The sequence below is a fragment of the Haliotis rufescens genome, unplaced genomic scaffold (assembly GCF_023055435.1).
Source record: "Haliotis rufescens isolate VD_foot unplaced genomic scaffold, xgHalRufe1.0.p SCAF_9, whole genome shotgun sequence".
Classification (NCBI taxonomy): domain Eukaryota; kingdom Metazoa; phylum Mollusca; class Gastropoda; order Lepetellida; family Haliotidae; genus Haliotis; species Haliotis rufescens.
In genome coordinates, this window is record NW_025964383.1 from 5,793,764 (window position 1) to 5,820,529 (window position 26,766).

At 39.4% G+C, this 26,766-nt stretch overlaps 1 protein-coding gene across 7 annotated transcripts in view; it reads right to left on the reverse strand.

Moving 5' to 3' along the window:
* LOC124151447 (muscleblind-like protein 2a) overlaps positions 1–26,766 on the reverse strand; it is a 411,834-nt gene that overhangs the window by 81,777 nt on the left and 303,291 nt on the right. For 6 of the 7 annotated variants that reach the window (XM_048390567.1, XM_048390570.1, XM_048390571.1 and 3 more), the window contains exon 4: positions 10,535–10,606. The exons of the other annotated variant lie outside the window; for it this stretch is intronic. The gene's annotated coding sequence lies outside the window, so the exon portion shown is untranslated. The remainder of the gene's footprint in view (positions 1–10,534; positions 10,607–26,766) is intronic. 7 annotated transcript variants of the gene reach the window in all.

The following is a 26,766-nucleotide window of genomic DNA, read 5'->3' on the forward strand; positions in this document are numbered from 1 at the left end:
AACCAACAGTCACTGGAGGGTGGGTCGCCAGAGACTAACTTGCTGTGTGTCCCACTCTGGTGAACCGAGTCACTGGAGGGTGGGCCGCCAGGGTAACCATTGTTCATTCACATTCGGGCGCTGTGGTCTTGCATCACATTGTGTAACTGAATATCACACCTAAGTTCAAATTATATCTTTGTGAATTTAAATGGTCTTCATGTTATTATTCTTAAGCTGGTATTATGTTCAATGTCAAGGGTGAAAATATTGAAGGGAATAGAGTCTCAGCAGTTGTGAATATCTTCAGTAATGTAACTCCCCTGTTTCTTCAGGGTATAACATCAAAAGAGAGAAAAAATTAAAGGTTTAAATTTAATGCAAACTGTTGGTACCTAAACTGAAGCAGGTGCAAGGTTGGTAAAGTGAACATGGCCATATTTAGCCACCACAAACACTCCCTGGCGATTTGCAAACATTGGCCTGTCTATGTCAACTTGGCAGAAGTGCCCCAAATATGATGTGGCCATACGTAAAAGGGCCAGCTCCAGCTCCCGCTAGTTTACCAACACATTTAACACACACACATCTGCCCTTTTCAACTACCAAGTAAATGTCTTTTTTCAGCACAGTGAAAATATCACGTTTATAACTTGACATCCATAATAAAAACTAGAGCCCTGGATAAGGATGTACTCCCTGATATTTTGGAAATCCCCCTGTCTGTGAGAAGTGCAATGCTGCAGCAATTGTGGGAAATACCTCTAATTACAGTCATGAATGAAAATCTGGTCTTGCGTTTAAAATAGTATTATTCAGCAAACCTAATTCAGATAAAACATTGCTAGAGATGAAGACAGACAAGTTCATTTGTATTTCATGGTATGTTAGGCATTTAATTGTATAGAGATTGATTATCACATGTAATTTACTCTTAAAAATGAATCCAGAAAAGCTATCAGATGTACACACATTTTCTCCTGTGATCTACCGGTGATTCATTTAAATAATGCCCAATATGCAACTCAAAAGAAATATAATGCAATAATCAGAAGAAATTACATCTGAAACAATGATTGTACAAGGAACAAAATATTCAAATATGTTGTTAATCTAATTTCAGCTTTTACAGTAAATTACTTTGGCATTTTACCAGTTATTTTTACATCTGGAACAGCATGACAAGAGACTACGGAGGACATGAAGGCTTCCTTCAGTCTTGCTATTTCAATCACCCCAAAAAGTGTCAAGTTTTACAAGTCTCTCTCTCTCTCTGTGTGAGAGAAAGACTTGTAAAAACAATTTTTACATTTTGATTTAGAATGTTGATTTGGTTGTCTTGTACCACTCACATTTAGCAGAAAACCGTTAGTTCCATGATAGGTGTTACATCCTATCCATAGGTCCATACAAAACTATAATGTCTACTGTTTATCATACATTAATTTTTTGTGACAATAAACACATAAGAACAACATGATGGCCAGCAGCTTTATTTGACTGTGATCAATAGTACATTATTTTTTCACTTGCAAGTAAGTGCAAAGTTTGGTCTATGAATGTGTTGTGCCCATACTGTTTGCTGTCTTTTCAGTGATAGAAATATAACATATAAAAAATTCCTTCTGTGATATTGAATTGAATAAATGTTCTCTTTCTGATTCCAAATGTTTCCTGGAAGCATTAAGGGTCCCAAATTAAATGAAACAGAATTGTATTAGTATTGTCAGTACTGTTACTGTCCATACTGTTCCCAAAATGTAACCGTACGGGCAATATACATTTCAAAATAGTATTTACAGAAATACATATTCTTGATATGAAAAACAAATTTCTAATATTAATCCAAATGTATGTAAAAACTGTAAAGTATTTTCTTAATTTCCAAAATGTCAACAGATCTGTATAATAATTGTTTAGCAGAAAAGGACATGGTTTTGAAAAGTTAAAAAAATAAATCCTTAACAGAAGTTTTGAACATAGATTACTGGAGTAGTATCTTATTTTTTAAACATTCTCAGCATTACATAAAATTTGTAATGGCCAGAGACCTTTGAATTACTTAATGGAGATTAAAAATAGAAATGTTGGTAACAGTCTGGACAGAGTTCTTTCACAAAAACAGTTACCAAATAACTCAATATACGAGGGCTGGCTGAAAAGTTCTAAGCCTAAGTGGGATATCTCAATCGGATTGAAACAAACTTTTGCCCCCAACAAGTACAACCATTTAATGAATCATAGACATAAGAACTGCAACTGTAGTGTTATTATTGTCTTTGTACCAGACCAGCTTGTGAACCTACCCATTTAAAATCACCAGAAATGGTCAAAACTGGCTATAGGGCAGTCATCAAGTACCTGCAACTGAAAGGGCTAACTCCAACACAGATACATGCTGACATGGTCTCCACTTTAGGGGATGATGCCCCTTCCTTTTCCACTGTAAAGAAGTGAGCTGCGGAATTCAAGCGTGGCAGAGAGAGCCTTGACGATGACCCGCATCCAGGAAGGCCTTCAACAGCAACCATTCCGGGAAAACATAACCCGGGTGCATGACATGGTGATGGCTGATCGACGATTGACCACTTGACATATTGCCAGTGTTGTGGGCATCTCTCATGAGAAGGTTGAGCACATTATCACCAACGAGTTGGGAATGACAAAAGTTTCTGCAAGATGGGTGCCAAAGCTCTTGACAGCGGATTCCAAGGGTATTATGCTGATTGACTATCTTGAAAAAGGCCAGACTATCAATGGAAGATATCATGCTGACCTACTGAGACAATTGCGTGAAGCTCTCAAAGCTAAGTGACGGGGAATGCTCACTAAAGGAGTCCTGTTCCACCAAGACAATGCTCCTGTTCACAAATCGGTGGTTGCCATGTCAGCGATCCATAATTGTGGCTTCGAACTCATTGACCATCCCCAGCATCGCTGGCAAAAGTGTGTAAACCTGCAAGGGGACTATGTGGAGAAATAAATGAAAACCATCGACTTGGTACGGGTCTTTCACAGTTAGGCTTAGAACTTTTCAGCCAGCCCTCGTTAGTAATATTTTATTTTGTTCACTGTTGCATAAATCTACTTTTAGATAACCAACATTAATGTGTATTTTCGGTAACAGTATGGACACATTTCTTCAAAATTAATCAAATAATGAAGTAAGAATATTTTTTATAAGTTTTTACTTCTGCATAGTTTTAGTGTCAAGAAAACAAAGCAAGTCATACAATTCTGAATGGGAAATTCAAAAGTTTATTCAACATACATACCACAAAAACATGCAGTTACGGTAACAGCATGGAAAAAAATGGTAACAGTGTGGACATATTTCTTAAAACATAAACAAAAAATTCAATAAAAGTCTGTTTTACGTGTTTTTAATGTTGGTACTTATTACTATTATGAAAAAGGTGATAAATAACACTCTTCATGATACCTTTATAGAACTTCTACTTATGTCCACTCACTGATAACAATGATGAGCTGCCAACTGTTGCTAATGACTGACACGGCCATGACATTTCACGATCTGTTTGTTCTGTTTTTGTTTGTAAGTTTGCAAAGCCTTGATTAATGATAATGTATAGCATTTAGTACAGTTGTGTTAAGACTGAAGCATCTGCAGTTGCAATAAGCTATATTAGTAACTAGTCTGATTATACCTTGAGTACTTATAGGCTAAATGCACAATGTCCATACTGTTACTATATACGTTCAAACTGTTACTACATGTTGTATTTCCATTTACAGTCCTTCTTGTATCAAAGGGGTCACAGAAAAGAAAATGTCTCAGCTCTTCAATATTTCAGCAACTGTTTTCCTGTAGGATTTTACAATAGGCAGCACGTGACCACGGCGCACAGGTCACAAATCAGTTGAAGTTAAGCAACGTCCTTGGATGGGTGGCCTTGTTTGGGAACTTGACTCCTGAGAGTTTCTAGGGCTTCGGTCCTGCCCCACACTGAAGCACATGTACCACATGTGGTGTCTCCTTGGACAAGTGACTTTGTTCGAAATGTGCCTCTGTTCACTCAGCAGTGAGTGGGTACCCGGTAGGATGAGATGGGAATGTAGTTGTTAACCTTCTAGCGCCTGGGTTGTATACTCCCCAGGGAGCGGAGAATGATGGTTGAGTGCACACTGATCCATTGACTGGGGTAATTATAGTGTAGAGCTTTGAGCATGCCCCTGTGTTGTCGATATAGTGCAATATAAATAGGCCTTTTATGACTATTATTACTTTTTTTATACTCCCATTTTTATAGATGCCAATGCTGTTACAACTAATGTCCATACTGTCACTTTGCCAGGCAGTCAACTTCAAAAATTAAATTTTATACTTCTTATTGTATGGTAGGTAAACCATTTTCATATTTAGTATGTTCTTATGGAATGAATCAACAGTTGCTTCTGTGTTCATTTTGTACATATTCATTAACATCAGGCATGTACAGGCATGTACTTCCTTGTCCATACTGTTACTGTTTTTTGTCCATAATTTTACTATAGATGTCCATAACTGTTACCAGACAAAACTCCTAAAAAATGATAATATGAAAATGTATATGTTCTAGTAACTTCAAAAATGTTTCCATATATTTTATTAGAATGTTCATAACCAGATGCAGATGTAAGTGTTGTTTCTTAGCATTGAAATAGTTAATTTGTATTGTCTTTTGCCTTTTTTCTGATTACACACCTGCTTGATAACGGTGTTAGAACCTACACCTAATTGTAATAAAGAAGTTGTTCATCCATATATCTTATTACTTAGTACTCCAACTTCTAAATGCCTCTCAAAGAAGTTACACATATTTATGGTTATCAATACATAATATTCTCAAACATCTCGCATTTTAAGATAGAAATTTAAAAAATAGATAATTTTATAACCATAAGCATCTACAAAGAAACTAAATTTTAAATTGGTCTTTAATAATTAGACAATTTTATTTTGGTAACAGTATGGACATTTTCGACCTAATCTGTCATTCAACCCTAATTAGAACCATTCTTAATTATGATTAAGATTGCATTTTTTGATTGATCAAATACAGTTTACATGTTAACCTTATCATTAAAAAAATAAATCATTACCGTTAACATATATTTTTAGTTTTTCCACTCAGATACAAAGAAGAGATTTTATCAACAGATAGTGTAATCAGAGGACTGACTTGCATACTTGAATACTATTTGTCGACATGCTATTTTCGGTGTTACTTTCCAGTAAGAAAGGTAGTAGATGCCCAAATCACTGGGACAAGCTGAAACAAGGGCAGAACAAATTTGGAAAGATTTGAAAATAACAAAAGGCACCAGTTAAGCTGAGGAGCAATGCATGTGCCAAGTTTCGTGGAATAATGTTGAAAGGTTTTCAAGTTATAGCCTGGAATCAAACCATACCTTCAATTGAGACAAAGTCAAAAATGTTTCAATGGAAACATGAGAAATATAATATGGAAAAACTTCAAAATAGCAAAAGGAACCAGTTAAAATGATAAGCAATGCATATTCCAGGTTTCATTGAAATATGTTGAACTGTTTTCAAGTTATGGCCTGGAAACAAACCCTACCCTCGTTTGAGACTAAGTCAAATTATTGTCATGGGAATGTAAAAACAAAAATTTGGAAAAATAGCAACATAGCAAAAGGCACCAGTTTAGCTCATGAGTAATGCAGAACCTCTCAGTCTATACTGTTACAGTAGCTGAAACAAGGGTAGAACCTCAGTCTATACTGTTACAGTAGCTAAAACAAGGGTAGAGAACCTCAGTCTATGCTGTTACAGTAGCTAAAACAAGGGTAGAGAACCTCAGTCTATGCTGTTTAAGTAGCTGAAACAAGAGAAGAACCTCAGTCTATGCTGTTACAGTAGCTGAAACAAGGGTAGAACCTCAGTCTATGCTGTTACAGTAGCTGAAACAAGGGTAGAACCTCAGTCTATACTGTTACAGTAGCTAAAACAAGGGTAGAACCTCAGTCTATACTGTTACAGTAGCTAAAACAAGGGGAAAACCTCTCAGTCTATACTGTTACAGTAGCTAAAATAAGGGGAGAACCTCAGTCTATGCTGTTACAGTAGCTGAAACAAGAGAAGAACCTCAGTCTATGCTGTTACAGTAGCTGAAACAAGGGTAGAACCTCAGTCTATACTGTTACAGTAGCTGGAACAAGGGTAGAACCTCAGTCTATACTGTTACAGTAGCTAAAACAAGGGTAGAACCTCAGTCTATGCTGTTACAGTAGCTAAAACAAGGGTAGAAAACCTCTCAGTCTATACTGTTAAAGTAGCTGGAACAAGGGGAAAACCTCTCAGTCTATACTGTTACAGTAGCTGAAACAAGGGGAGAACCTCAGTCTATACTGTTACAGTAGCTTAAACAAGGGGAGAACCTCTCAGTCTATACTGTTACAGTAGCTGGAACAAGGGGAGAACCTCAGTCTAAACTGTTACAGTAGCTAAAACAAGGGGAGAACCTCAGTCTATATTGTTACAGTAGCTAAAACAAGGGGAGAACCTCTCAGTCTAGTAGCTAAAATAAGGGGAGAACCTCAGTCTATACTGTTAAAGTACCTGGAACAAGGGGAAAACCTCTCAGTCTATACTGTTACAGTAGCTAAAACAAGGGGAGAACCTCAGTCTAAACTGTTACAGTAGCTAAAACAAGGGGAGAACCTCTCAGTCTATACTGTTACAGTAGCTAAAATAAGGGGAGAACCTCTCAGTCTATACCGTAATAGTAGCTAAAACAAGGGGAGAACCTCTCAGTCTATACTGTTACAGTAGCTAAAATAAGGGGAGAACCTCTCAGTCTATACTGTTACAGTAGCTAAAATAAGGGGAGAACCTCTCAGTCTATACTGTTACAGTAGCTAAAATAAGGGGAGAACCTCAGTCTATGCTGTTTAAGTAGCTGAAACAAGAGAAGAACCTCAGTCTATGCTGTTACAGTAGCTGAAACAAGGGTAGAACCTCAGTCTATACTGTTACAGTAGCTGGAACAAGGGTAGAACCTCAGTCTATACTGTTACAGTAGCTAAAACAAGGGTAGAACCTCAGTCTATGCTGTTACAGTAGCTAAAACAAGGGTAGAGAACCTCTCAGTCTATACTGTTAAAGTAGCTGGAACAAGGGGAAAACCTCTCAGTCTATACTGTTACAGTAGCTGAAACAAGGGGAGAACCTCAGTCTATACTGTTACAGTAGCTTAAACAAGGGGAGAACCTCTCAGTCTATACTGTTAAAGTACCTGGAACAAGGGGAAAACCTCTCAGTCTATACTGTTACAGTAGCTAAAACAAGGGGAGAACCTCAGTCTAAACTGTTACAGTAGCTAAAACAAGGGGAGAACCTCTCAGTCTATACTGTTACAGTAGCTAAAACAAGGGGAGAACCTCTCAGTCTATACTGTGACAGTAGCTAAAACAAGGGGAGAACCTCTCAGTCTATACTGTTACAGTAGCTGAAACATTGGGAGAACCTCTCAGTCTATACCGTAATAGTAGCTGGAACAAGGGGAGAACCTGTCAGTCTATACTGTGACAGTAGCTAAAACAAGGGGAGAACCTCTCAGTCTATACTGTTACAGTAGCTGAAACATTGGGAGAACCTCTCAGTCTATACTGTTACAGTAGCTAAAATAAGGGGAGAACCTCTCAGTCTATACTGTTACAGTAGCTAAAATAAGGGGAGAACCTCTCAGTCTATACCGTAATAGTAGCTGGAACAAGGGGAGAACCTCTCAGTCTATACCGTAATAGTAGCTGGAACAAGGGGAAAACCTCTCAGTCTATACTGTTACAGTAGCTGGAACAAGGGGAGAACCTCTCAGTCTATACTGTTACAGTAGCTGGAACAAGGGGAGAACCTCTCAGTCTATACTGTTACAGTAGCTGGAACAAGGGGAAAACCCCTCAGTCTATACTGTTACAGTAGCTGGAACAAGGGTAGAACCTCAGTCTATACTGTTACAGTAGCTGGAACAAGGGGAAAACCTCTCAGTCTATACCGTTACAGTAGCTGGAACAAGGGGAGAACCTCTCAGTCTATACTGTTACAGTAGCTGGAACAAGGGTAGAACCTCTCAGTCTTTACTGTTACAGAAGCTGGAACAAGGGTAGAACCTCTCAGTCTATACTGTTACAGTAGCTGGAACAAGGGGAGAACCTCAGTCTATACTGTTACAGTAGCTGGAACAAGGGGAGAACCTCTCAGTCTATACTGTTACAGTAGCTAAAACAAGGGGAGAACCTCTCCGTCTATACTGTTACAGTAGCTGGAACAAGGGTAGAACCTCTCAGTCTATACTGTTACAGTAGCTGGAACAAGGGTAGAACCTCTCAGTCTATACCGTTACAGTAGCTGGAACAAGGGTAGAACCTCTCAGTCTATACTGTTACAAAAGCTGGAACAAGGGTAGAACCTCAGTCTATACTGTTACAGTAGCTGAAACATTGGGAGAACCTCTCAGTCTATACTGTTACAGTAGCTAAAACAAGGGGAGAACCTCTCAGTCTATACTGTTACAGTAGCTGGAACAAGGGTAGAACTTCTCAGTCTATACTGTTACAGTAGCTAAAACATTGGGAGAACCTCTCAGTCTATACTGTTAGAGTAGCTAAAACAAGGGTAGAACCTCTCAGTCTATACTGTTACAGTAGCTGAAACATTGGGAGAACCTCTCAGTCTATACTGTTACAGTAGCTGGAACAAGGGGAGAATCTCTCAGTCTATACTGTTACAGTAGCTGGAACAAGGGGAGAACCTCTCAGTCTATACTGTTACAGAAGCTGGAACAAGGGGAGAACCTCTCAGTCTATACTGTTACAGTAGCTGGAACAAGGGGAGAACCTCTCAGTCTATACTGTTACAGTAGCTGGAACAAGGGTAGAACCTCAGTCTATACTGTTACAGTAGCTGGAACAAGGGGAAAACCTCTGAGTCTATACTGTTACAGTAGCTGGAACAAGGGGAGAACCTGTCAGTCTATACTGTGACAGTAGCTAAAACAAGGGGAGAACCTCTCAGTCTATACTGTTACAGTAGCTGAAACATTGGGAGAACCTCTCAGTCTATACTGTTACAGTAGCTAAAACAAGGGGAGAACCTCTCAGTCTATACTGTTACAGTAGCTAAAACAAGGGGAGAACCTCTCAGTCTATACTGTTACAGTAGCTGGAACAAGGGGAGAACCTCTCAGTCTATACTGTTACAGTAGCTGGAACATTAGGAGAACCTCTCAGTCTATATTGTTACAGTAGCTGGAACATTGGGAGAACCTCTCAGTCTATACTGTTACAGTAGCTAAACATAATTTATTCCAGTCTTCCTGAGAAACACCAAATCAGTTAGTATTAGGATTGTGTAACCTACATTGTGAGTGAATTAACTGTCACATATATATTTGTGATATTTATTTAAATATGTTGTCCCCAGGTAGTATTCCATGTAACAATGGAAGTATATCAGACATTACTAATTAGGTCACAGTATCTGCTACTGTAAGACAAGATTATCATCACTTGAATGACTGCACAGTTCACAATGGATTCAAATACATGCATCAATAAGTCAGGTGAACCTGGTCACTGCATTGTGAGAGATATGATTGGCATGGTTCATATAATTCATTACAATAAATTATCATTAACCTTTAGTTTTAGTTTATTGTTCAAGTCCCAGTCACACATACACTCACATGGTTACACGGCAAGACATTAGAGATAAGCATACAGGTGTACATATGAAAGCTAGCTGGACAGGGGAGACTTCTAATGGGCCATTCTGCACATTCTTCTCAAGCAGCTTGACTGGCTATTTTTCAGCACATGCCAGTATCAACTGTATCCATGTACATTGAATAACTCAACGTCATTGCTACCTTGTAGGAGGATTACATCTTCACAATGCAACTGATAAATGTTTACTGACATTAACACCACATCAACTGGAGGCACTTGTTTTGAATTCTAACCTAGTTTATTGTCACTCCAGCTACAAGATGGCAGGCTGTGCTGCATTAACTCCTCCCAAACTGCCTAAGAGTGGCTGCAATCATGATCAAGTGAAATAGATAAAGTGGGATGAATCTGGCTGTGATGAAACCTCTGAGCAATAAGGACTGCATCTGAACTAGTAATATACCAACACAAAGACAAGGGGATACAATCTGACAAAACTCCAGAAATAACTACTTCACCAAGAATAGCAGATGATTGAATAAACAGTGCCTGGGGCCAGGATGCTGGCTGTGCTAGGCAATCACACCCAAGGCAGCAGTCTCAGCAGGTCACATTGACCAGGTCGACCTGGCTTCACCAGTGTTTTGTTCACTTTTTACCTGGAGAGTTAACACAGGAAATAGTAACTGCATGCTTAACAACATCTAAATCTTCCACCTGCTGCAGTAGCTCCGGTGTCATAATAGGTACATCTGTGCAAAGTTCCATGACAACAGTCTGTCTGTGGATAATGATAATCTATACTTCAGAGCAGAACATGTACAATCCATAAGGCTGATTGTTTAGAATGATATATTACACTCACACATTTGTTCCAATTTTTATCTCGTCAGATTCATCAATCTGTACAGCTTTGCATTAGACGATGTATGGCACTCTGAAACAGAACGGGTAGATACATTACATTAACATTTGTGTAACACTTCACCTTATATCATGGGCACCTACGTAGCACCATGTCCCCTCATTTGAAGATTCCGGGGTAGAATAGGTCTTCAGGAACCCATGCTTGCCGTAAAAGGTGACTACGCTTGTCGTAAAAGGCGACTAGAGGGATCGGGTTGTCAGGCTCGCTGCCTTGGTTGATGCATGTCATCGATCCCAATTGCGTGAATCGATGCTCATGATATTAATCACTGGATCGACTCGATTGTTTACAGACTGCCGTCATATAGCTGGAATATTGCTGACTGCGGCATGTATCAACAAACCAACCAACCAACATTTGTCTCAAAGAAGATTTCAAGGATGAGAAAGCAAAATGTTCTGAACAAAAATACCAAGCAAAGTATTCAAGTAAGATTCAAGGCTTATTTTGGAGGGCATGATCTACAGCAGTCCCAGGTTATTGACTAAGGCTACATCTACAGCAGTCACAGGTTATTGACTAAGGCTACATCTACAGCAGTCATGGGTTATTGACTAAGGCTACATCTACAACAGTCATGGGTTATTGACTAAGGCTACATCTACAGCAGTCACAGGTTATTGACTAAGGCTACATCTACAGCAGTCACAGGTTATTGACTAAGGCTACATCTACAACAGTCACAGGTTATTGACTAAGGCTACATCTACAGCAGTCATGGGTTATTGACTAAGGCTACATCTACAGCAGTCATGGGTTATTGACTAAGGCTACATCTACAGCAGTCACAGGTTATTGACTAAGGCTACATCTACAACAGTCATGGGTTATTGACTAAGGCTACATCTACAGCAGTCATGGGTTATTGACTAAGGCTACATCTACAGCAGTCATGGGTTATTGACTAAGGCTACATCTACAACAGTCATGGGTTATTGACTAAGGCTACATCTACAGCAGTCACAGGTTATTGACTAAGGCTACATCTACAGCAGTCATGGGTTATTGACTAAGGCTACATCTACAGCAGTCACAGGTTATTGACTAAGGCTACATCTACAACAGTCATGGGTTATTGACTAAGGCTACATCTACAGCAGTCATGGGTTATTGACTAAGGCTACATCTACAACAGTCATGGGTTATTGACTAAGGCTACATCTACAGCAGTCATGGGTTATTGACTAAGGCTACATCTACAGCAGTCACAGGTTATTGACTAAGGCTACATCTACAACAGTCATGGGTTATTGACTAAGGCTACATCTACAACAGTCATGGGTTATTGACTAAGGCTACATCTACAGCAGTCATGGGTTATTGACTAAGGCTACATCTACAGCAGTCACAGGTTATTGACTAAGGCTACATCTACAACAGTCATGGGTTATTGACTAAGGCTACATCTACAACAGTCATGGGTTATTGACTAAGGCTACATCTACAACAGTCATGGGTTATTGACTAAGGCTATATCTACAGCAGTCACAGGTTATTGACTAAGGTTACATCTACAACAGTCATGGGTTATTGACTAAGGCTACATCTACAACAGTCATGGGTTATTGACTAAGGCTACATCTACAGCAGTCATGGGTTATTGACTAAGGCTACATCTACAACAGTCATGGGTTATTGACTAAGGCTACATCTACAACAGTCATGGGTTATTGACTAAGGCTACATCTACAACAGTCATGGGTTATTGACTAAGGCTACATCTACAGCAGTCACAGGTTATTGACTAAGGCTACATCTACAGCAGTCACAGGTTATTGACTAAGGCTACATCTACAGCAGTCATGGGTTATTGACTAAGGCTACATCTACAGCAGTCATTGGTTATTGACTAAGGCTACATCTACAACAGTCATGGGTTATTGACTAAGGCTACATCTACAGCAGTCATGGGTTATTGACTAAGGCTACATCTACAGCAGTCATGGGTTATTGACTAAGGCTACATCTACAACAGTCATGGGTTATTGACTAAGGCTACATCTACAGCAGTCACAGGTTATTGACTAAGGCTACATCTACAACAGTCATGGGTTATTGACTAAGGCTACATCTACAGCAGTCATGGGTTATTGACTAAGGCTACATCTACAGCAGTCATGGGTTATTGACTAAGGCTACATCTACAACAGTCATGGGTTATTGACTAAGGCTACATCTACAGCAGTCATGGGTTATTGACTAAGGCTACATCTACAGCAGTCATGGGTTATTGACTAAGGCTACATCTACAACAGTCATGGGTTATTGACTAAGGCTACATCTACAGCAGTCATGGGTTATTGACTAAGGCTACATCTACAACAGTCACAGGTTATTGACTAAGGCTACATCTACAACAGTCACGGGTTATTGACTAAGGCTACATCTACAACAGTCATGGGTTATTGACTAAGGCTACATCTACAACAGTCATGGGTTATTGACTAAGGCTACATCTACAACAGTCATGGGTTATTGACTAAGGCTACATCTACAACAGTCATGGGTTATTGACTAAGGCTACATCTACAGCAGTCACAGGTTATTGACTAAGGCTAAATCTACAACAGTCACAGGTTATTGACTAAGGCTACATCTACAACAGTCATGGGTTATTGACTAAGGTTACATCTACAACAGTCATGGGTTATTGACTAAGGCTACATCTACAACAGTCATGGGTTATTGACTAAGGCTACATCTACAGCAGTCACAGGTTATTGACTAAGGCTAAATCTACAACAGTCACAGGTTATTGACTAAGGCTACATCTACAACAGTCATGGGTTATTGACTAAGGTTACATCTACAACAGTCATGGGTTATTGACTAAGGCTACATCTACAACAGTCATGGGTTATTGACTAAGGCTACATCTACAGCAGTCACAGGTTATTGACTAAGGCTACATCTACAACAGTCATGGGTTATTGACTAAGGCTACATCTACAACAGTCATGGGTTATTGACTAAGGCTACATCTACAGCAGTCACAGGTTATTGACAAAGGCTACATCTACAGCAGTCATGGGTTATTGACTAAGGCTACATCTACAACAGTCATGGGTTATTGACTAAGGCTACATCTACAGCAGTCACAGGTTATTGACAAAAGCTACATCTACAGCAGTCACAGTCACCTTCAATGTCATCCAGTCATATGTCAGAAAAATTTCCCGGGGGTATATTGGATCAATATCAGGTATGACTGATCTAATATTTGCCATTAGTTGAAAAAACAATTACCTAACAGCATTAAAATCAGATCTTAGTTCTCACTACCGCTAAACAAAGATCTGAGGACATCCCATTAGATCTAAGGATATTACGGGTCATGTCAGAGTGACCTTTCATCTGACCAACCAGAGTGTCTTTTACCAGTTCAGGAAACTGGCAGATGAAATGTGCTTTTTCATCATGCAACCTTGAAATGGTTAACATTGGGTATTCCGAACGACAGTAATGGGCTGTATGAATGATTTTGTCAAAACTCATCATGTATCTCTTGCTTCGGTGGGATAAACATTTGAATGGAGGAGACCTTGCATAGCCCTTGGGAAGTACTGTCATAACAATCTCGACCATTCAAGAATGTCTATTGTTCAGTTTTGAAATTTTCAATCAACAACTTATTTTCAAAGCGTAATCTGGAATGGAAGTTGCCGGTTTGCAACTAGTGCTGTATAGCTCTAGAAAGCTGCTTTCTGAGTGGTTAATGTTGACTTCTTGTTTGTCATTTCATTGGTCTGTCAAAGTTCCCAAAAGGTCGTTCAGATGTGACTCGAAATGGGATGTCCTCAGATCTTTGTTTTGCAATCGCAAGAACTAATTTTAATCTCATTTTAATGAGATTGCCAATAACGACAACATCAAATTTCAGATTCAAATAAACACTCCCTTAACTAGGAAAGAGTTTGTGAGCAAAAAACAAAGCTTCACTGTTATTTCTAGAAGGTCCCAGAAATCATTACCGTATGGTACACATATTTCCCGTATGGTTTTGGTCTGGTGAAATACATGCCTAATTAAATGCCCACAGCTACCTCAAAGCAGAAAATAGTGCCATGGTACTATATTATTAAAAAATAATTTACGGGACCATCAAATTTCGAACTTCATATTGCCAAGCATCTTATAGATAAGCATCCAAAGTTTCATTTACGTAACGGTAGTACTTTCTGAGAAAGTGCATCCTGTCTGCAATGGGGACAACCTAAGAGCAAGGATTATAACTCCATAACTCTTATATAAAGCATGCAAAATTTCATTCATGTAACGTCACTTCGTGGCGGGGGGTAATAAGTATTTCAAGAACATTCCTTAGGGCTATCCAGTATGGATACCAAACATTATGTTGACCATTAGATGGAATAGAATGTAACAACAGAAACAGTGTACTCATATGAGATTGTCATCACTCGTCATACATAATTATTCAAACAATATAACAATACAAGCATAATGTTATATAAGTATCTGCAGACTCAGGCAGTTTAGTGACAGTGCAAACCTTCATTGAGCCCTTCCCCTTACACAGAGGTCACCACAACGTTTCTTGGTTGCCCTGCCCCTTATACAGAGGTCACCACAACGTTTCTTGCTTGCCCTGCCCCTTATACAGAGGTCACCACGTTTCTTGCTTGCCCTGCCCCTTATACAGAGGTGACCACAACATTTCTTGGTTGCCCTGCCCCTTATACAGAGGTCACCACAACGTTTCTTGCTTGCCCTGCCCCTTATACAGAGGTCACCACAACGTTTCTTACTTGCCCTGCCCCTTATACAGAGGTGACCACAACGTTTCTTGGTTGCCCTTCCCCTTACACAGAGGTCACCATAACGTTTCTTGGTTGCCCTGCCCCAAGGATGACACGTACAAAGTTTCAATGACATACAGAAAATGTTTGGAGGTTGGAGGTAAACAAAGATCTTTTCGGGATATGACCTGGAGGAAGACATTACTGATCAATTTTACTGATGAGAAAATTTCCCAGACCAATAATTGAGATATACATGCTATGATATATCCTTGAAATGTCTGCTTGGTCAAATTCAGGCAAAACTGTACAGCATCCCCATTCATTTAAGACTGCTTATAACAAAGTTTTGTTTTAAATTGCAGGAATAGATAACAATTTCTGTCTGAGTGTTGTCATCAGTAGATAAGTAGAACAGTAGAAATAACTAGGTGCATGGACTGTCCTAGTGGGTAACAGTTTGTTTGATTGTTTGTTTCATGTTGTTTAACGCCACACTCAGCAATATTCCAGCTATATGACGGCAGTTTGTAAATAATCAAGTTTGGACCAGACAATCCAGTGATTGACATCATGAGTATTGATCCACAAAATAGGGATACGATGACATGCATCAACCAAGTCAGCGAGCCTGACCACCTGATCCCGTTAGTCGCCTCTTATAACAAGCATAGTCGCCTCTTACAGGAAGAATGGGTTGCTGAAGAGCTATTGTACCCTGGATCTTCACGGGCCTAGTAGGTAACAGTGTTTGCCCTTGATGACTGTACACATACATTGCACTGTTGTTATTTGACTTGTCACTCAATATGACTGTCCGCTGCAGCATGAGCAGAGAATCAACCAACATCTAACCATGATATGCTATAAGCAACATGCACTGAACACTGTGATGAGCAACACTAAACTCAACATTGAACACACAAGCAACTCTACACATGATCAGTCAGGTGAGGTGAAATGGAACTTAATGTTCCGTCCAAGATTATTGCACACATTTAGTGACATGCATCTGTCTGTGTCCAACTTGTACTCATCAGGACTAATGCTTATTTTATAGTGCTAGCCCAGCTGGGATTCCATGCCACAGTTTAAAATGAATACCCCATTCTGACACAGTATACTGACTCTGAGTCTTTGTTTTAGACACTTAATGCTGAGCAGCAGCCAGGGTAACAACAAGTACCATCTTTTAACAGCTTTAGTTATGATGCGGCCAGGGATTGAACCCCCGACCTTTCACTCTCCAGGCAGATACACTAGCACCAGACCACGGAGGTGGTCCAGTTTGTCCTTGGAATCAAGACAAAAAGGGTTAGTAGCCAAAGAGCCTGAGGACATGAACAAGTTGCCAAACATAGACAACCTGAGATCAATCACTTACTGGCCATTTGCATATGACAAATGGAAATGTTTGACATGGCAAAATTATACAGTCAACTGTCCACCCTGGTGGTTATACAGTCAACTGTCCACCCTGGTGGTTATACAGACAGTCAACTGTCCGCTCTAGTGATTATACAGTCAACTGTCCACTCTAGTGGTTATATATACAGTCAACTGTCCACTCTGGTGGTTATACAGACATGCAACTGTCCGCTCTAGTGGTTATACAGTCAACTGTCCACCCTGGTGGTTATACAGTCAACTGTCCGCTCTGGTGGTTATACAGACAGTCAACTGTCCGCTCTAGTGGTTATGTATACACTCAACTGTCCACTCTGGTGGTTATACAGACAGTCAACTGTCCGCTCTAGTGGTTATACAGTCAACTGTCCACTCTGGTGGTTATACAGTCAACTGTCCACCCTGGTGGTTATACAGACAGTCAACTGTCCACTCTGGTGGTTATACAGGCAGTCAACTGTCTGTCTGCTGACACCCCAGTGCTGACAGTCACTTGATAACTCCCGAAAGAGTGTCAATTCAGCAGTCCATATACAGTTTTTCCACAATTAGAATTACAGGACACCTGCATAGAAAAATAGATTAAAAATGTACTAATTGTCGGTGCCATTTTTCCAGGCCAGGCAGTATGTTGCACAATTGACCATGTCATTGCTACAATGTTATAAGTTTGGTCCATGAACTTGCAACAGTCCAAAGCGTAGGGTACTATGTGTGTGACAAGCCAGTCCAGACACAGACACAGGTCGGTGACTGAGCATCTGGCTACCAGGTAATCAATAACCTACTAAGATTAGCCTCTTTGTCTAGACTTGCTTAATTATTGAAGCTAGAGTTGGCATCAACACCCCAGATGAAACATCGTTATGTGTCTAATATTTCCGCCTCATGCTTAGGCCTCATGACAAAGTTAAAGATTGTGTCTATTAAAAGTGAAGCAGGTCTGGATGTCGTATCCAGGCTTAATGCTATCACACACAGGTTTTGGCTGCATCCTGATCGATTTTTGCGGACATGCTTGACAAACAGGCCTGTCTACCAGCAAAGTGTCTGAGAGCATTACCGGCTGACCAAACTAGCTTTCCTTGCACATCAGTACCTCAGAGCAGACCCGGTTGTCAAAACCATGCTTCCAAGCAACAAATAATGTTGTATGTAGACACAACAGAGCGGGCATAACACCACAGACTGAATGAATGTAGACACTACAGAGAGGACGTAACACCAAAGACTGAATGTATGTAGACACAACAGAGAAGGCAGCACGCCATGGACTGAATGTATGTAGACACTACAGAGCGGGCATAACACCACAGACTGAATGTATGTAGACACTACAGAGAGGATGTAACACCAAAGACTGAATGTATGTAGACACTACAGAGAGGGCGTAACACCACAGACTGAATGTATGTAGACACTACAGAGAGGGCGTAACACCACAGACTGAATGTATGTAGACACTACAGAGAGGGCATAACACCAAAGACTGAATGTATGTAGACACAACAGAGAGGGCAGCACGCCATGGACTGAATGTATGTAGACACTACAGAGAGGGCGTAACACCACAGACTGAATGTATGTAGACACTACAGAGAGGGCATAACACCAAAGACTGAATGTATGTAGACACAACAGAGAGGGCAGCACGCCATGGACTGAATGTATGTAGACACTACAGAGAGGATGTAACACCAAAGACTGAATGTATGTAGACACAACAGAGAAGGCAGCACGCCATGGACTGAATGTATGTAGACACTACAGAGAGGATGTAACACCAAAGACTGAATGTATGTAGACACTACAGAGGGGGCGTAACACCACAGACTGAATGTATGTAGACGCTACAGAGGGGGCGTAACACCACAGACTGAATGTATGTAGACACTACAGAGAGGGCGTAACACCACAGACTGAATGTATGTAGACACTACAGAGAGGGCAGCATACCATGGACTGAATGTATGTAGACACTACAGAGAGGATGTAACACCAAAGACTGAATGTATGTAGACACTACAGAGAGGACATAACACCACAGACTGAATGTATGTAGACACTACAGAGAGGATGTAACACCAAAGACTGAATGAATGTAGACACTACAGAGAAGGAAGCATGCCATGGACTGAATGAATGTAGACACTACAGAGAGGGCGTAACACCAAAGACTGAATGTACGTAGACACTACGGAGAGGACATAACACCACAGACTGAATGTATGTAGACACTACAGAGAGGACATAACACCACAGACTGAATGTATGTAGACACTACAGAGAAGGCATAACAACAAAGACTGAATGTATGTAGACACTACAGAGAGGGCGTAACACCACAGACTGAATGTATGTAGACACTACAGAGAAGGCGTAACAACAAAGACTGAATGTATGTAGACACTACAGAGGGGGCGTAACACCAAAGACTGAATGTATGTAGACACTACAGAGAGGATGTAACACCAAAGACTGAATGTATGTAGACACTACAGAGGGGGCGTAACACCACAGACTGAATGTATGTAGACGCTACAGAGGGGGCGTAACACCACAGACTGAATGTATGTAGACACTACAGAGAGGGCGTAACACCACTGACTGAATGTATGTAGACACTACAGAGAGGATGTAACACCAAAGACTGAATGTATGTAGACACTACAGAGAGGGCAGCACGCCATGGACTGAATGTATGTAGACACTACAGAGAGGATGTAACACCAAAGACTGAATGTATGTATACACTACAGAGGGGGCGTAACACCACAGACTGAATGTATGTAGACGCTACAGAGGGGGCGTAACACCACAGACTGAATGTATGTAGACACTACAGAGAGGGCGTAACACCACAGACTGAATGTATGTAGACACTACAGAGAGGGCAGCATACCATGGACTGAATGTATGTAGACACTACAGAGAGGATGTAACACCAAAGACTGAATGTATGTAGACACTACAGAGAGGACATAACACCACAGACTGAATGTATGTAGACACTACAGAGAGGGCAGCATACCATGGACTGAATGTATGTAGACACTACAGAGAGGGCAGCATACCATGGACTGAATGTATGTAGACACTACAGAGAGGGCAGCATACCATGGACTGAATGTATGTAGACACTACAGAGAGGATGTAACACCACAGACTGAATGTATGTAGACACTACAGAGAGGATGTAACACCAAAGACTGAATGAATGTAGACACTACAGAGAAGGAAGCATGCCATGGACTGAATGAATGTAGACACTACAGAGAGGGCGTAACACCACAGACTGAATGTATGTAGACACTACAGAGAGGACATAACACCACAGACTGAATGTATGTAGACACTACAGAGAAGGCGTAACAACAAAGACTGAATGTATGTAGACACTACAGAGAGGGCGTAACACCACAGACTGAATGTATGTAGACACTACAGAGAGGACATAACACCACAGACTGAATGTATGTAGACACTACAGAGAGGACATAACACCACAGACTGAATGTATGTAGACACTACAGAGAAGGCGTAACAACAAAGACTGAATGTATGTAGACACTACAGAGAGGGCGTAACACCACAGACTGAATGTATGTAGACACTACAGAGAAGGCGTAACACCACAGACTGAATGTATGTAGACACTACAGAGAGGATGTTACACCAAAGACTGAATGTATGTAGACACTACAGAGAGGGCATAACACCAAAGACTGAATGTATGTAGACACTACAGAGAGGGCATAACACCAAAGACTGAATGTACGTAGACACTACAGAGAGGGCATAACACCAAAGACTGAATGTATGTAGACACTACAGAGAGGACGTAACACCACAGACTGAATGTACGTAGACACTACAGAGAGGGCATAACACCAAAGACTGAATGTATGTAGACACTACAGAGAGGGCGTAACACCACTGACTGAATGTATGTAGACACTACGGAGAGGACATAATACCACAGACTGAATGAATGTAGACACTACAGAGAGGGTGAACACCAAAGACCTAATATATGTATGTGAATCATTGGTCATGAGATCAATCACTGGATTATGGGGTCCACAATCAATTGTTTCCAGGCTGCTGCCACTCAGCGGGAACACTGTAATGTGTTGGGTTAAACATCAGGACAATATCTTGCAACAGACAAACAACTACAAAAATAAATTCAGCTTTTCAATCTAGCAAAGCATAACATCATGATTCACCTCATTAACAAATATTTCATTATTGTTTTGAAATTGAAACATTTTGTTGCAAATCTGCTTTAGCAAAAGAATTCTGAGAGTCTGTCATAGATTTTCAACTTTTATGCAGGAGAAATACATTCTTACTTACACACACACACAGGGCATTCTTTAGACATACAATCAGTAGAAATGAAGGAAGCTCTATAAGGTGGACAGTGCTGAAACTGGTAGCTCTGCATCAATGTTAATGTGAGGGCTCGACAAATAGTCAATGAAAGTCATCATTTCTTGTGACAGGGGAACCATTCTGAATGAGGCATAAGAGACGTGATCAAATGTCAGCTGGTGGCAGTGAATGTTGAAGTCATTACTACCGATACAGTATTCATAACTGTTACACTAGACATTTGACCTTAATACATTATGCATTAGTGACTGCACTGGCCTCCAGCCCCCCAGAGATGAGGCACCAGTCTCCCTAGCCTTGGATAATGGTAAAGTAAAACATCTTGTCCAGCTAACGCCAATCAATAGAGGTAAGGTCACCACGGCAACATGTTGCACTCTGCACAGATCCACCAAACAAACTTTCCATATGGGTACTAATATAGTCAATAGCTTGAGATAAGTAATGACAAAACCAGTTCAGAGTTGCACTGCAATACCCTAACCCCACTATGAATAAAAATTTATGTTATCAAAGAAATCCCTGTGTGTGTGAAAAATGGCATCTGAAACCAATTCATGCTGTCTGACACAAGTAAATGCTGTCTGACAACACAAGTACAAACAGTCTGACAACACAACTACACACTGTCTGACAACACATGTACAAACAGTCTGACAACACAACTACACACTGTCTGACAACACAAGTACAAACAGTCTGACAACACAAGTACACACTGTCTGACAACACAAGTACAAACAGTCTGACAACACAAGTACAAACAGTCTGACAACACAAGTACAAACAGTCTGACAACACAGGTACACACAGTCTGACACAAGTACACACTGTCTGACAACACAAATACAAACAGTCTGACAACACAAGTACAAACAGTCTGACAACACAAGTACACACTGTCTGACAACACAGGTACACACAGTCTGACAACACAAGTACAAACAGTCTGACAAGACAAGTACAAACAGTCTGACAACACAACTACACACTGTCTGACAACACAAGTACAAACAGTCTGACAACACAAGTACAAACAGTCTGACAACACAAGTACAAACAGTCTGACAACACAAGTACACACTGTCTGACAAGACAAGTACAAACAGTCTGACAAGACAAGTACACACTGTCTGACAAGACAAGTACACACTGTCTGACAACACAAGTACACACTGTCTGACAACACAAGTACAAACAGTCTGACAAGACAAGTACACACTGTCTGACACAAGTACACACTGTCTGACAACACAAGTACACACTGTCTGACAAGACAAGTACACACAGTCTGACAACACAAGTACACACTGTCTGACACAAGTACACACTGTCTGGCACAAATACAAACTCATCAATTTCTTATGTAAACAATGTTCAAACCAACAGGAGATTACCAAAGGTTTATACATGATGTGGCCTTTATCTACGTAGGATATCATATTGGACATTGACAAATATCCAAAGTGAAATTAAATGTGTGAAAAAATGTATAAAATATATGCAAAATCTACATCATAATTGAAACTGTACACAGCAGGATACAATAATCGTCACATGGTGTTGGAGTGTTTATTCTGGAACTGTCAGCAGCAGTGTCACATGGTGTTTGGAGTGTTTATTCTGGAACTGTCAGCAACAATGTCACATGGTGTTTGGAGTGTTTATTCTGGAACTGTCAGCAACAATGTCACATGGTGTTTGGAGTGTTTATTCTGGAACTGTCAGCAACAATGTCACATGGTGTTTGGAGTGTTTATTCTGGATCTGTCAGCAACAATGTCACATGGTGTATGGAGTGTTTATTCTGGACCTGTCGGCAACAATGTCACATGGTGTTTGGAGTGTTTAATCTGGAACTGTCGGCAGCAGTGTCACATGGTGTTTGGAGTGTTTATTCTGGATCTGTCAGCAACAATGTCACATGGTGTTTGGAGTGTTTATTCTGGAACTGTCAGCAACAATGTCACATGGTGTTTGGAGTGTTTATTCTGGAACTGTCAGCAACAATGTCACATGGTGTTTGGAGTGTTTATTCTGGAACTGTCAGCAACAATGTCACATGGTGTTTGGAGTGTTTATTCTGGAACTGTCAGCAACAATGTCACATGGTGTTTGGAGTGTTTATTCTGGAACTGTCAGCAACAATGTCACATGGTGTTTGGAGTGTTTATTCTGGATCTGTCGGCAGCAGTGTCACCAGGTGCCTCAAGCTAACTCTTTAAGATTGTGTCTGTCCAGATCATTATGATATGACCTTGTCAGTCAAGACAGACAAAGGATTACCAACTCTCATCACGGCTGGCAACTTTGAAGTTTTGGGCATATGTTTTAATGTTGACTTAAAAGACCTTTGGGTAATCAACACTTAAAAACGCCTGGATAATATCTATGGTATTATAAGCAAATGGAAAATATGTAATTTGACTTTGGTGGGTAAAATAACAGTTGTTAAGACTTTAATTCTCTCTACCCTTGTACATATTTTTTCTGCTCTCCCAAATCCATCAAAAGCTTTTATTGATCAATTGAATAGAATTCTTTTTAACTTTATTTGGAGTGGCAAAAGAGATAAGATTAAGAGGGATTAATTGAAAAGGAATTATAGTCTAGGTGGATTGAAAATGACTGATATACCCAAATTTATATCTTTGAAAATTTCATGTTTAAAAAGATATTGCGAAAAAAACATTAATTATGACCTTGCTAGTTTTCAGCTAGCTCATATCTACACTTTAGGTGCCAGTTTGCACAAGAATCGGGAAATTGTAAATCCTTTCTGGAAAGATACCCTTAAAGCCTGGAGTGACTTTATGCATTCATATGACATTGAAGACTTAGAAAAAGCAGAAATTGCTTCCCAACCCATATGGTTAAACCATTATTTAAGAGATCCAGTATTAATTTTTAATGACTGGTTTAAAAAAGGTATAGTTACGATAAAAGACTTGTATGATGAAAACGGATGGATCCCTTTCCCACGTTTACAACAACTTTATGATCTTAAAGGAATTTTTCTCAACTATAACCGTATGTTTTTTAATATTCCAAGAAGTTGGAGACAAAATATTGATAAAAATCTACATTCCTCTTCTAATCTCACAGTATCTCCTTGGATATATGATCTTACACGTTCTATTAAAGGAACTAAAGTTTTTTATAATAAACTGATAGGGAATTCCCTCCCTCTCCCTAAATCTTGTTTGAAATGGGAAAATCAGCTAGGATGTTCTTTTCCATGGAAACAAATATTCAGTGTATATTGCCATGGGTTAAGGGACACACAACTCAAGGACTTCCAGTTTAGATTTATTCATAAAGTAATATTTACTAAACGTGAGTTATTAAGAATGAAACTTATTGATAACGATGAGTGTTCTTTGTGTCCTTCTCACAAAGAAAATGTTTTTCATGTTTATATCGAATGTCATGTTGTTAAGAATTTTTGGTCAGATTTCTGTATTTACTTGACTCATATTTTGCATAGAAAAATTCATATAACTGACAATGAGCTCCTTTTTGGTACCTCTGATGTATTAATTAACCATTTGATTGTAGCTGCTAAAAGATTTATCTTTGTCCAGTGTAATGAAAATGTTGACTTTGTTGCTTTTAAGAACACAATAAGAAGTATCTATGACGTTGAATATCATATTGCACGTAGAAATAATTACTTCTCTGCCTTTAACAGAAAATGGGCTTTGTTTACTCAAATTGTAAAATAACTTATTCACTTGATGCTTGCAACATAATTTGATGTACCATAAATACTGCACCTTCTTAATTGTATACATAAATATGCCTTCATCTGTACCATGCTGTGGGTTATGCCTTAGGCCTCCTCTGTACCACATCCTTTTGAGAATTACCTTTATACATGAATTTGTACTGTTATTCGACTGCATCTGTATCCTGTGTATATGACTGAATAAAAATTAAAAAACAACAAAAAAACAAACAACTCTCATCACGGTTCACAAATGAAGGACTGAAATGAGCAGGACTTGGATCTGTCAACTGTTAAATAGCATTGATGTACAAGCAACACAAACATAGATCAGCTGATCTGCAAGTTAACTGTCAGTCAGACAACACCAAAAGATAAATAAACATTTTAGTTACAGTACACTTCTGTTCAGAATTTGGGATCAGTGACACCAGTGCAGAGGTTCCCTATATTTCAACATAAAACATAAAAAGACAAAAGAACTGTAGTTTCATGTGTATAGTGAGCCCTTTTTTTCACAAATCCAATACAGCTGTGTAGGTGGGGGCATATATAATATATCCTCAATGACATTTTGAGCAGAAAAATGCACTTTAACCCCAGAAACAGCATGACTGGAAGAACGCTAGTTCGTCCTGTTTATCATTGTATTTCCTGCCGTAAGTTTTTGATTCAATTTTGACATTATTTATATTAATTTATTCAGAACTTTATTCTTTATTGTTTAATAAATTTCAGTGAAATACTGTGTTTTTTCTGCATGTGTTTATGATTTTCATATTGACGATTGCTGATTGGCCTTGCTCAAACTACCATGTGTAACAACAAGTCGGTAATATATCAAAGTACTATATTGAGCATTATTTTAATCTTAAATACACATTGAAACAGCTGTAACTATAATAACAAGATATCAAAATATATCCTGGTTAAATATCAACATCAGATTTAATTTCTCCCGATCATTGTGTTCAAAATTATTTGAGTTATTACATAGGTCATGTTTAACTGATTCACCGTACATTCAAGGTTTTATACGAGAAAATCACACATGATAGTAGTGATCGATGCGTATACCAAATGTTTAGTGTAACAGGAAATTATATTGTCCTGATTGTAAACAATGATGTCCAGTAATGGGAAGGTGCATATTATAAACAAGAAACTACAGGGCTAATTACTTCTTTATCTGTATCACTTTGATTTCTATGTTTATGTTTATACTGACACTGTAACTCAAGTAGAAATAAACATAAATATCAATGTAAGTCACAAAAATAATTGACAAGTCATTGGATTTTTTGCTGATTTTTTTGTCAAGTCACTGTGTGATCTCATAGGTCAAGTGACACCCGACAATTTTTAAACCCAACAATGTTTGCTGCCAAAAATGTAAGGCCCATCAGGTTCACCAGTGCCAAAATGCAAGGTTATTTGGTAGGAAGTAGGGGTCATTATAAAAAAGCAGAGTTAACAAATGGATAACAAGTTTTCTTGTAAAAAAAGTGGTCATTCTGATATGATGCCCACAGTGACAGGAGACCTCTCATTGACTGACTGTTGCTTGCTCAGGGCTCGAGTTAAGGAACTTGATTTAACTTGCACCAGGTGCATGTTGACATGTAAATCTTTCAAAGTTAAAACATAGATGCAAAGATTAGTCTGACTAAATACAATCTCAGATCTCATGATTTTTAATACAGTTTATTGTTACAGTCCTTTTGTAGCAATGTTGTCAATTAATCACAACTCAGTGCCAGTACTCCTGAATATCTTCATCACTGCTCCAAGCAGACTGTGTCTAGATATGCCAGATGTTGATTACTGAAGATGACACAATTGAGATGTTCTGACCATCCACTGGTGCATGTAGACATAAT